The sequence below is a fragment of the Electrophorus electricus genome, chromosome 9 (assembly GCF_041902795.1).
Source record: "Electrophorus electricus isolate QZ-2024a chromosome 9, ASM4190279v1, whole genome shotgun sequence".
In the NCBI taxonomy this organism is placed as follows: domain Eukaryota; kingdom Metazoa; phylum Chordata; class Actinopteri; order Gymnotiformes; family Gymnotidae; genus Electrophorus; species Electrophorus electricus.
Window position 1 is genome coordinate 15,650,001 of NC_137505.1, and position 10,000 is coordinate 15,660,000.

Genomic DNA, 10,000 nt, shown 5'->3' on the forward strand with positions numbered 1-10,000 from the left:
TTTTGACTTTTAGAGCCCCTGCTGCAGTGAGGCCTTCTTAAAGCAGAATGCGGATACTGTCGCTGAACTTCATCTCAGAGGCGTGATGTGTTTGGTTTACACCTAACACAGCGTTTAGCGTTCAGACCCAAACATTTTGGTCTCAAATATTTTTTTATGTGTCTTTGGGCAAACTCTAGCCAAGATAAGTTATTATTATTATTATTATTATTATTATTATTAGGCAAGATTTACATTCAAATGAGCGTCAGCTTTATGATTTATGCATGCTATTGTCTTATGTTCTCTTGTTGTACTTTCAGTCAAAGATGACTGTTAAGAGTTGGCTCCAGTTCTGAGCAGAACTAGATAATAATATACTTAGTTGTATCTTAAAGTATATTCAACACCTTGAAAACATTCTTCGATTCCTGAACTTGTTAGTGTTTTTAGGAATCTTGTTTTGCACATGCTTTGTCTTTGTGTTGTACTGTATTTTTAGCAATGCAAGAACAAACTCAGTAAGATCAGTAAGACATAATAATGAAATTATATAAAACATTTCAACTGCACACAGGGGGACTGCAATTATCTAATTATGTAATGTGTAGAAGAGAGTTGTTTAACTGAGTGGTAATTTGGAGTACACTTCCCCTAAAACTGGCTAGGATTAAGTCTAGATTATTGGCCTTCCAATTTAGTTCAAGACTAGGCTTTCTCTGTGGCTGACAACCCCCCTCCCAAAAAAAGGCTTGTGTTTTAGGTTTTTTTTTTACACTTTCTCATCATAAAGTATTGATACGAGGGCACGAAATCCCAGTTAAATCCCTTGTGGTTTCCTGTCTAATACTGTGGGCCAAACTCATAAAACATATTGCCAGATTTAACGTGATGTTAACAGGAAGTAGAACTGTGGTAACGTTTCCTCATTCATAAATTGATTTCAGGCATAGTTTGCTGTTTGTGAGATACATGGTGATATTAAATTTTGTACCCAATTATATGTGACATTAGCAATTCATAATAGAACATCTCTCTGCAAAAAATACCACCTGAACCTGTTCCATGGCAAATTTCCTGGTCAGAAGATGTGGATTGCATATTTTCTTATAATGTTAGGTCACATATGCAAACCATCTACAAAATGCTGCACACACATCAATTTAGCTAATTGACATTTATTTAAAAGCAACTTTTTTTTTTGTCTGATTGGATTCAGCATGATGGTTTAGGAGTACATGAAGAGAAAGCCTTGGGACTTCAGGCTGGAGTTCTGGGTGGCCTCTGTAGTGGGGCAAGCCTCACCCCCTGAAGAAGGACAGAGAAAGAAGTACACGACCAGGGAGGAGGGCTGTGAGATTTGTCACGGAGAAAATAGATAAGTTTGGAAGTATAAATAGGGAGAAATAAGGGTGGAGTTTCAGATGGGGTCTTTCTTGTAAACTTCAGTTATTCCATAACTCCGTATTTTCAGTTTTGCTGCTCTGCCATGATTTAAAGAAGCACTGAAGTCCTCAAAACAGCACAACCATGTGCTCCCCGTACTGGTGGAAGTTACAAATTTGTTACATTTTTTTTTTTTTTTTTTTTTTTTTTTTTTTGTGCAACTGGCAGCTTTTGGAGTGCCATTGGTCTCATGATTGGGGATAGTCAGTCTTCTGTCTGTTTGCATGGGTTTTTAATATGCATGGCCTCATTTTCATGTCAGTTTTGATTGGCATTCACCTTGGGCACAGGTGAGTTTACCCTAGTGGCAAGTTGACACTGCTGCACTAATTATCACCACGGTGTTTTTATGAATAGTAATTAAATACAATAATTAAAGTTTATTGGTCTGGTGCAATAACTCATGTAAAGAGTCCAAAAGGGTGAGTAGTTTTAATATCTTAGGTATATCATTAAATATATATATTTAGCTTGGATTCTGATGTTAAGTAATAATCCACAAAGCAGACCCAGATCTGAAATCCAATCATATTTTATGATTTTTATGCATGATAAAGAGGCAACCAATCCAAACTCCTCTACTCCATTTGCATAAACCCCTAATTTATACTATTTCAGTGGCTCTTGTCAGTATTCCTAGAATACATAATGCCCTGCATGGAGCCTGAATCCAGAGGACAATCTTGGGACACATGTTTTCTCAGCTTTCAATCCCCCCCCAAGCACAGCAGTTTTTAAGGCACCTGGAATATTCTAAAAAGGTTTTGACCCCACACTGTGGTAAGGTGTGAAGACAGCTCCTTCACAAATGTTGATATTACCACACAGCAAAAGTTACTTGCAGCTAAAATTTAAGGTACCAACAGGCCTACTACAAGGAAAATTCATTAAGTGACTAATTAGATTACAAGACCAGACATTACATTAAAGTTCTTAAAGAAAATAGTTAAAGAGCAGAAACTTGATTGCCAACAATTTCTAGTCCAGGGCATTTTCTTGAAAGCTGTTTTGAAGAGTGTTTGAAGATTTGCCTGCAGGTACAAGTTAATTACGCTGCAGCAGGAGAAGGCCGTTGAAAGGCCTCTGGTCTTCTTGCACTTGTTCAACTGTCTGCTTGTTTTCTGTTTTGTCTTGACATGCTGTATAAGACATCCATCCATAGCCAACTGCGAGGTGCTTTTTGTAGATGTCGGTGTTCTTGTTTGCTTGTTGTTGTTTTTTTTTCTTTGTTCTTCTGGATGATGCTAGTGTGAAAGTGAATTTTGAGTGAAGTCAACATTTGCTGTCACGGTTTTCTCAGCTGTGCAGACTTATGCAGACTTATGACAGGTCATGTGACTCTGCAGAGCAGTGAGCCAGTTTTCTCCGCTTTGATCATTAGCATGCAAGACAAAGTGCGGCATTTGTCACAGGGTGATGCTCGAGTCATGGATGCCTTGTGTCAGAGGGCAGTGCTCCAACCACAGATGCTGTCACCTCCAAGTGGAGGGAGCTCCATATCCAAACATAATGTTACATTATGTTGACATTTTGTGTTGAAGAATTGTGCAGATTAATGCTAAACTGCAGTCCAGGTAACTCAGGAGAGTGTTACTCAGAACAGAGTTACTCAGGACACTCCTACTCAAGACAGTGTTATTCAGGACAGTGTTACTCAGGACACTCCTACTCAAGACAGTGCTATCTAATAACCCGTCTCATCTGCTATGGCTCCTCCCACCACCCCCATTCACCCCATCCAACTCCTTCTCCATCGACAGGTGCTCTCATGCAAGATGGATTTCGGACACACATACACTCATCGAACCCAGACTACGACTTCTAGAAAACCAGAATAGACATGGTTATGTCTATATATATGGTTATGACTATATATATGGTTTATATATATATATATATATATATATATATATATATATATATATATATATATATATATATATTCTACCTTTATTGATCATACCTTTACTATTGTAGCATCTGTTGTCGGCCAGAGGAGGATGGACCCCACCCCCCCACCCCCTCTTTGAGTCTCAGTTCCTCTCAAGGTTTCTTCCTCGTGCTCTAGGGAGTGTTTCCTTGCCACTGTCGCCTTTGGCTTGCTCACTGGGGGCTTGGACTCCAACACGTGTAAAGCTTGTGACCACGGCTGATGTAAAAAGCGCTATATAAATAAATTTGACTTTGACTTTGACTTAATAGGCTAAGACCAGGTTGATGATTCTGGGCGACTGGATTTCCAGGACCATGCACAGTTTAATTCCACACTGTGACTTGCTCAAGACCAAGAAGGGAACAAAACAATAAGGAAAATCCAGTAAGCTGGCAGTAAAGCCAAACAGTGTGTCTGTGCAAAATGTGTTTGTTGTTGATGGTGCTGGTCGTGAAAGAGTCCACTTGGAAACATAAAGGAAAAATAAAACTTTTAAAACTTAGTTAATGTCATTTTCATTAAGATGGCAGAAATGTGCATTGGGAACAGTTCCAATTATGTCTTTGCGTCTGTGGATACCAAGGTTACTTACACATGCACATACAATCATAACTCATTAGTAATGCAGGCAGGAGATTTGCTCAGACAGAAATGGCTTATTAAACAGACCTAGTGAGTATCCTGCTTTACTCATATAGGCATAGTTGTTTCCTTTTAGTCTGTTTTGTTCATCAGATCCACACTGAGGCACACGCACACACACACACACACACACACACACACACACACAGTTTGTGGGCTGTGGTGCAGACCATAAACGGTGGTGAGTGGCATTGTTAGTGATACTCCATATCAGGATTCAGCAATTGGTCATGACAGGATAGCATCCATAGAGTCCCTAATACAGGAAGTGGGTGTAATCTGAGACCCAGCCAATCAGGGGCAATCATGCAAATTGAAGATGAGCTGATTGGAGACAGGAGCTACGTTCCGGAGTCAAGAGCATGAGCAGGGATGTCATCATCAGCAGATCAAAGGCTTCTTGATTAAACCATAACACATAAAAGAAAAATTCTAATAATTCCGGTGTCCGGGTGTTCCATGTAACATTCTTCTCAAAGTGATTCTGAAAATTCGAAATGAGGTTTGCCCTTAATATTCTTCTAAAACTGAGCTTTCTCTGTAATGCTAGGTTCAGATCCACATCTTGCCTTTGTCATAACCCAATATAAGTGAGAACTGCCTCTAAACACTTTTGACATTACTTTGTGATAATGTTTTTCTTACACAATATTTGAACATGGTGTTAAATGAATCATAAGTGACCTGATTTGGGTTTTGCAAGCAGAAAGCAGATCTGTAAGGCAAGCAGATCGTGGGCAGCCTTCTTAAGATTTTCTCCAACTCATAACACACAAATTCAGTTTGGAGTCTGAGGATTTAAACAATGCTAACTTTAAATGAAAATGTGTGTGTGTGTGTGTGGTGTTTCTCTGTGTGTATGCATGATTTTCCCTGCTGACGGTAAGCCTCCTCTGATGTGTTTTATTGTATTTCAGTATGATCCGTGTGTGATAGTGTGTTGGAGAAGGCTGTTTTTCTCCTTCCTAAGATAGCAGTTCCGGGCAAAAGAGTAAAAGGGCTTTGCAAAGGCATATGGACTTTTCACCTGATCCCAGGACAGGGCAATGGGGCAGGGAGGCTATTAAATACAAATATTGTGTCTTGCCTTTTTCCAGTTAGTATTCATGTTATACATAATAGATGTAAAACAGAAAATGTTAGAACACACACACACACACGTACAGAGAGAGAGTGAGAGAGAGCGAGACATAATGCACATGTCTCCATAGGTTATGAAAACCTAATACATATGCCAAGTCATATGGGCTTGATCAGAATAAGCCCAAGAGTGGTCAGACCACTGCATGAAGTAAAAAGGGAATATTGGGGAATCAACACCCTACTTCATGGTGCCAACCCTAATGGTCCAGCAAAAAGCAAACAGCCAAAACCTCTGAATAAGGATCTAACAGCCAAAGACTCTACTGCAGACTCAGCTCTCATTTACATGACACTTTGAGACCGAAATTCATCTGCTATAACCAAAACCACCAAAGAATAATAGGCTTGAGTAGGGGCAAAGGTTCCAACACCAAATCCAGATGCGAGCATCTTATGTACCACAGCGAAGCGAATGCAATCCTGGTCGGTTTTGAAGGCCAAACTCTGATCTGTGAGCCCTCGTACTGTAGGATTATGGGAAGTCGAGCACAGACAGTAACACTATGAGAAAAGAAAGCTGGCAAAGATGATAGCAGCCTCAATTCCATGCGTCAAGACTGCACTAATGACACCTGGATCCAGCAAGGGAGCGTTTCTCTGTTACGCAGCAATGTGGTTACCTGATTCTGAAATATCCTGTGCCATCCACAGCATGAGGGGTTGCACTTAGTTTTAGTGGTGCAACAGGTCCAGGTGATATCGAGTCCTGGATGTCAAAGTTTAAGAGAACAGAAAAGCAGAGGCTTGGGTTAAGATCACTGTCAAACAATGGGCATACCTAAACTCCAAAACGCTAGTCTCATTCGCTGACACTCAGGGGCCTGTCATTTTCTTAACATTTTGGTAACACTGTCACGCACCACACTGTCACGTTGTGGCTTGAATGCAGATGATGATTTTTAGTCAATGAACACTGAAATTTCTTTCACAGAAGTTATTTATTTATTTTACTTATTTATTGTATAATTAATAAATCATATCATACACATCATATGGATCCAAATCTCTGACCTCTTCTTGTGAGCTATCCAATCGACAAGATTTTCTTCTCTTTCATCAAGATTTACAAAGCATATTACTATTAACTGTAATGCACTTACTAGAGTAGTCACAATGTGGTTGGGAGTCGAGAAAACCTTCGTGCGTGCCAGCTTTGAAGTGTGTCAAAAAAGATGTTTATATTTGTGGCTTTGATTGGCAGCCATTACCAGGGTCATGTGATCCCGCATTTTGTTCTGATTCGAGGTCGGCCACCGAAGTGTGGTGAAGCGTTTACAGTGTGGCTAACGTCGGCATGCGGCACTAATCCCGTACGTGGGAGTATTTGCGGTGGCATGCGCCAACGCTAACATTAATCCTGATTAATCCCCATTACCACGAAACGGGCCTGGGGCCGCCCGTCTAACCCTCCACCCCGACTTCTCGCCTTCGCCATTTCCCGCCAAACGTCACCGGCTAATCATTTGCAAAAATAAACATCTGCACAAGCTTCTGTTATTTTCTGTATGGAATTTAAAAAAAGACCAAAAAGAAAAGATCTGTACTGCTGCCCAGGTAAAGAGTCAGAGTTTGCTAGCTTGTAAGTAAAAAAAGAGTTGAAGTCATGAAGTCTTTTTTTTTTGCTCTTACCTTTTACAAAACTGATTAAGTAATGTTCATTAAGCCTCGTTCATTCTGTGGTGTCTGCATCTTTTTTGAAGCAGAATGTGGTTTAAATGTTGAATAAACGGTTTATAATGAAAACAGGGGGTTGGTTAGAACTTGTGTGGAAATTTTCCAAACAGACTCATTGGAATATACCTTGTTGAAGGGGTGGAATGCTTCCCTCTCTCTCTCTCTCTCCATCCCTCTCTCTCTCTCTCTCTCTCTCTCTCTCCATCCCTCTCTCTCTCTCCATTTCTCTCTTCTCCCTTTCCCCTATTTTCTCTTTTCTGCTCGGCTTCTATTAATATAGAGTCCATCTGGCTTTCCAGGGGATATTTAAACAGAAACCCTATCAAGGCCCAGTCAAAACCACATGCTGTTATTTTCTACTGAATCACATGGAAGAAGAAAGCATTTAATCAGCAGTGATTGAGAGGTTAAAGACTGTGTGCACAATCTTTAAACTGGCTCGGTCCAGTTTAAAGCATGGATCAAACTGATTACAGTCCTATAAGATCTGAGAAAAGCTCTGAAGAGCCCAGAGAGCTTGTTTTACCACCTGTGTTATGAGCTTTGTCCTTCTCACACTTGCTGAGATGGTGAGGGGGACACTCATGAAACCAGCAGTGAGACCAGCTGGAAGGTCCATAAATCCATAACTCTGGCTCAGTGGCCTGTGTTCTGTTGGCGTTACCCCGACAGAGCAGAAGTTGTTACAGAGTGTTTTGAAGCGAAGGCCCAGCTTGTCATGGATAAGTGAATTTGGTGTATAAAACCCCATGCAGGGTAGAAAATCCATTAGAGCACATTAAGGCCTAGGCGTCTTGTCAGAGTGGTCTCATCTGGAATGATCCACAGGTGTTGAGATAACAGAGCTGTTTGCAGCTCACCCTCATAGGCCAGCTTGAAACACAGCCAGGTCAAGAGCTTAAGTAATACAAGGTTGGAGTAGTGTGGAGGCATCATTCTCGGTTTTGTAGGTTCCTTAGTCTCCTGCTAAGCCCTGCTGAGAGTCACTCTTGCAGGGGGAGCAGCCGTTCCTTGTCCTGGGGCCTGGCAGACTGGAGTGCAGTTCTCCAAAGCTGACAGCCAGCGTGGCTTCAGAGATAAGAGTGATCCTGTCAGAATGCAAGCTGGACACAGACAGCCAAGACCTGAGCCTTGCGGAAAATCAGACCAGTGCAGCCTCGGTGCCATAAGCTGGACACACTCTTCCTCTGCATTCTCTGGAAGTCCATTCCTTTTTCAGTTTGCTGAAGAGATAGCAGATGTTCTGATTGGTGCATGATGGAATAGTTGCTAGGTTACTCTCTCTCTCTGTGCAAAAGAGATAACCCATGACCCACAACTGAGATAAGCTCAGTGGGTTCTTCCTGCACTCACTACTCTCTCTTCCTCTCTTTCTGTCTATCTTTCCCCCTGTCTCTCTATCTCTCTCACCCTCTCTCTTTCCTAGCTTCCATTTCTTGTCTTATGTATAAGTGTCTCTAAATTCAAGCATTACATTCCCGACGCACAAGTATATGGAATGTATATTGCAGAAACACTGAGGCATAATCTAAGCACTTTTTTGAGTGGTTGCTTTCATGTTGACAGTGGGGTCACGATGTTTTTTGTTTTTGTTGTTTTTTCAAAAATCAAGGCTCGTCTTTGTCATCTCTCCCAGCTGAACGATGACCCAAACAGCAGCACGCATGCGCCCTCGGCCTGTAAAAACCCCGATGCCTGCAGAGCACTGATAACCTTTGATCTTTGGCCTTAATCAGCACGTTCTTTCATCCTTTCCCCCTTTTCTTTCCACGTTTTCTCGGGCCACTGCCATCTGCCACCATTGCTCACAATGGGTCTAGATTGGAACGTATTGGGAATGGAAAAAGATTTTCTAATCGATTATTAATGAAACCAATGACACAGTCCTCAAACATCTGATATAGGGAACATTGCCACTACAGCTAATGAAACTGAACCATTCAGCAGAGGGACCACAATGATCAAAGTCAGTCATATTTAGTATACGACAGCTCTGAGCGGTGCTACAGGCAGATGTTGTTATTTATGTATAAATAATAAGTGCCAAATTATACATGATGAGGATTAAATTGCTGTACAGTCACAAAGCTCTATGATAAAACATTAGCATAAACATTTTGTAAAGGTTTTGTACTTTTAAATATTTTATGATATTATTATGAGACTTCAAAGGGGATCATTGAATGTGTCTTCTGCAAAATGGCTGTTTCTGAATTTTGGCTTGCTGCTTAACAGCACGTAATGCGTGCATTTGAAGACATTCTCAGACATCAGTGTCAGTTTTCAGTCATCAGGAAAAAGGGCATCATTCCTCGGGTCAAAAACAAGGAAGCCTGAGATGTCCGATGGCTGGACATCAGGCATCAGGCAGACCTTTGAGGAACCACAGAAAAGGCACGATCACCCACTGCCTTCAGATGGGATGTAGGAGGGAAAGGAAGATTTTTATTCAGAAGATGTAGGTCTGAAAACTGACCCCAAGGAATCTGACATGGCTACATATATTCACAGAGAAAGGACATAAGTTTCTTCTAAATTCCTGAAGGAGTCAGATTTCTGGACTTCCATTTTCATTTATACTTGGAGGAAATGTTTTTATATCTTCCCATCTGAAAGAGCCCTCGGAGAGCAGGCATCACCGGGTTCCAATTGTAGACGTAGCCATGTGTTATCGGAAGAAAAGCCTCGGTTGATGTTGACTCAGACAAAGTCCAGAGGCTGTCCAGTCCCTCACTCATACCTTTCTTCACCTGTGACCCTGTGGCCCCTGTTTGTTGGTAATGGACGCAGTGTAGAGAAAAGCACGCAAGCATATCTGATATTTTGCTAACACACTAGCTAAATTCTTATGCTGAAGGATAAACACCAGATGGATTTGATGTTTGACTGTGTTAACCATACAATGACATTGCTTTCCTCCCTCTACATAACATCCATCACCAAAGAAGGACACGGTGCTGTCATGTATGGGGTCAGGGAGGGGACATTTGTGACAATAGTTAGTCCTTTGACGTGAAGTCTTTTTACCTGAGAACTGATGGTAGGGTTTGAGGACGTCCTCAGATACACAACCTATCCAGGTATTTGGGCTAGCCTAGTGAATGGCTTTGAATCTTCTTCAAAAACCATGAGGAAGATGGAATCCTGTTTCTGTTGTTGGCTGGAGAGGTGACCCTGAAGGTC

General features: G+C 41.3%; 1 long non-coding RNA gene across 5 annotated transcripts in view; it reads right to left on the reverse strand.

Annotated features, from left to right (window-relative positions):
- Positions 1–1,136: 1,136 nt before the first annotated feature.
- The window catches only part of LOC113582429 (uncharacterized), a 16,308-nt gene continuing 7,444 nt past the window's right edge, over positions 1,137–10,000 (reverse strand). For 3 of the 5 annotated variants that reach the window (XR_014125344.1, XR_014125345.1, XR_014125346.1), the window contains one exon: positions 9,243–10,000. This exon is cut by the window's right edge. This is a non-coding gene — a long non-coding RNA (uncharacterized LOC113582429). Of the gene's footprint in view, positions 1,288–4,175; positions 4,485–5,763 lie in introns of those variants that run through there. The other 2 variants (XR_014125343.1, XR_014125342.1) reach the window with 2 other exon arrangements.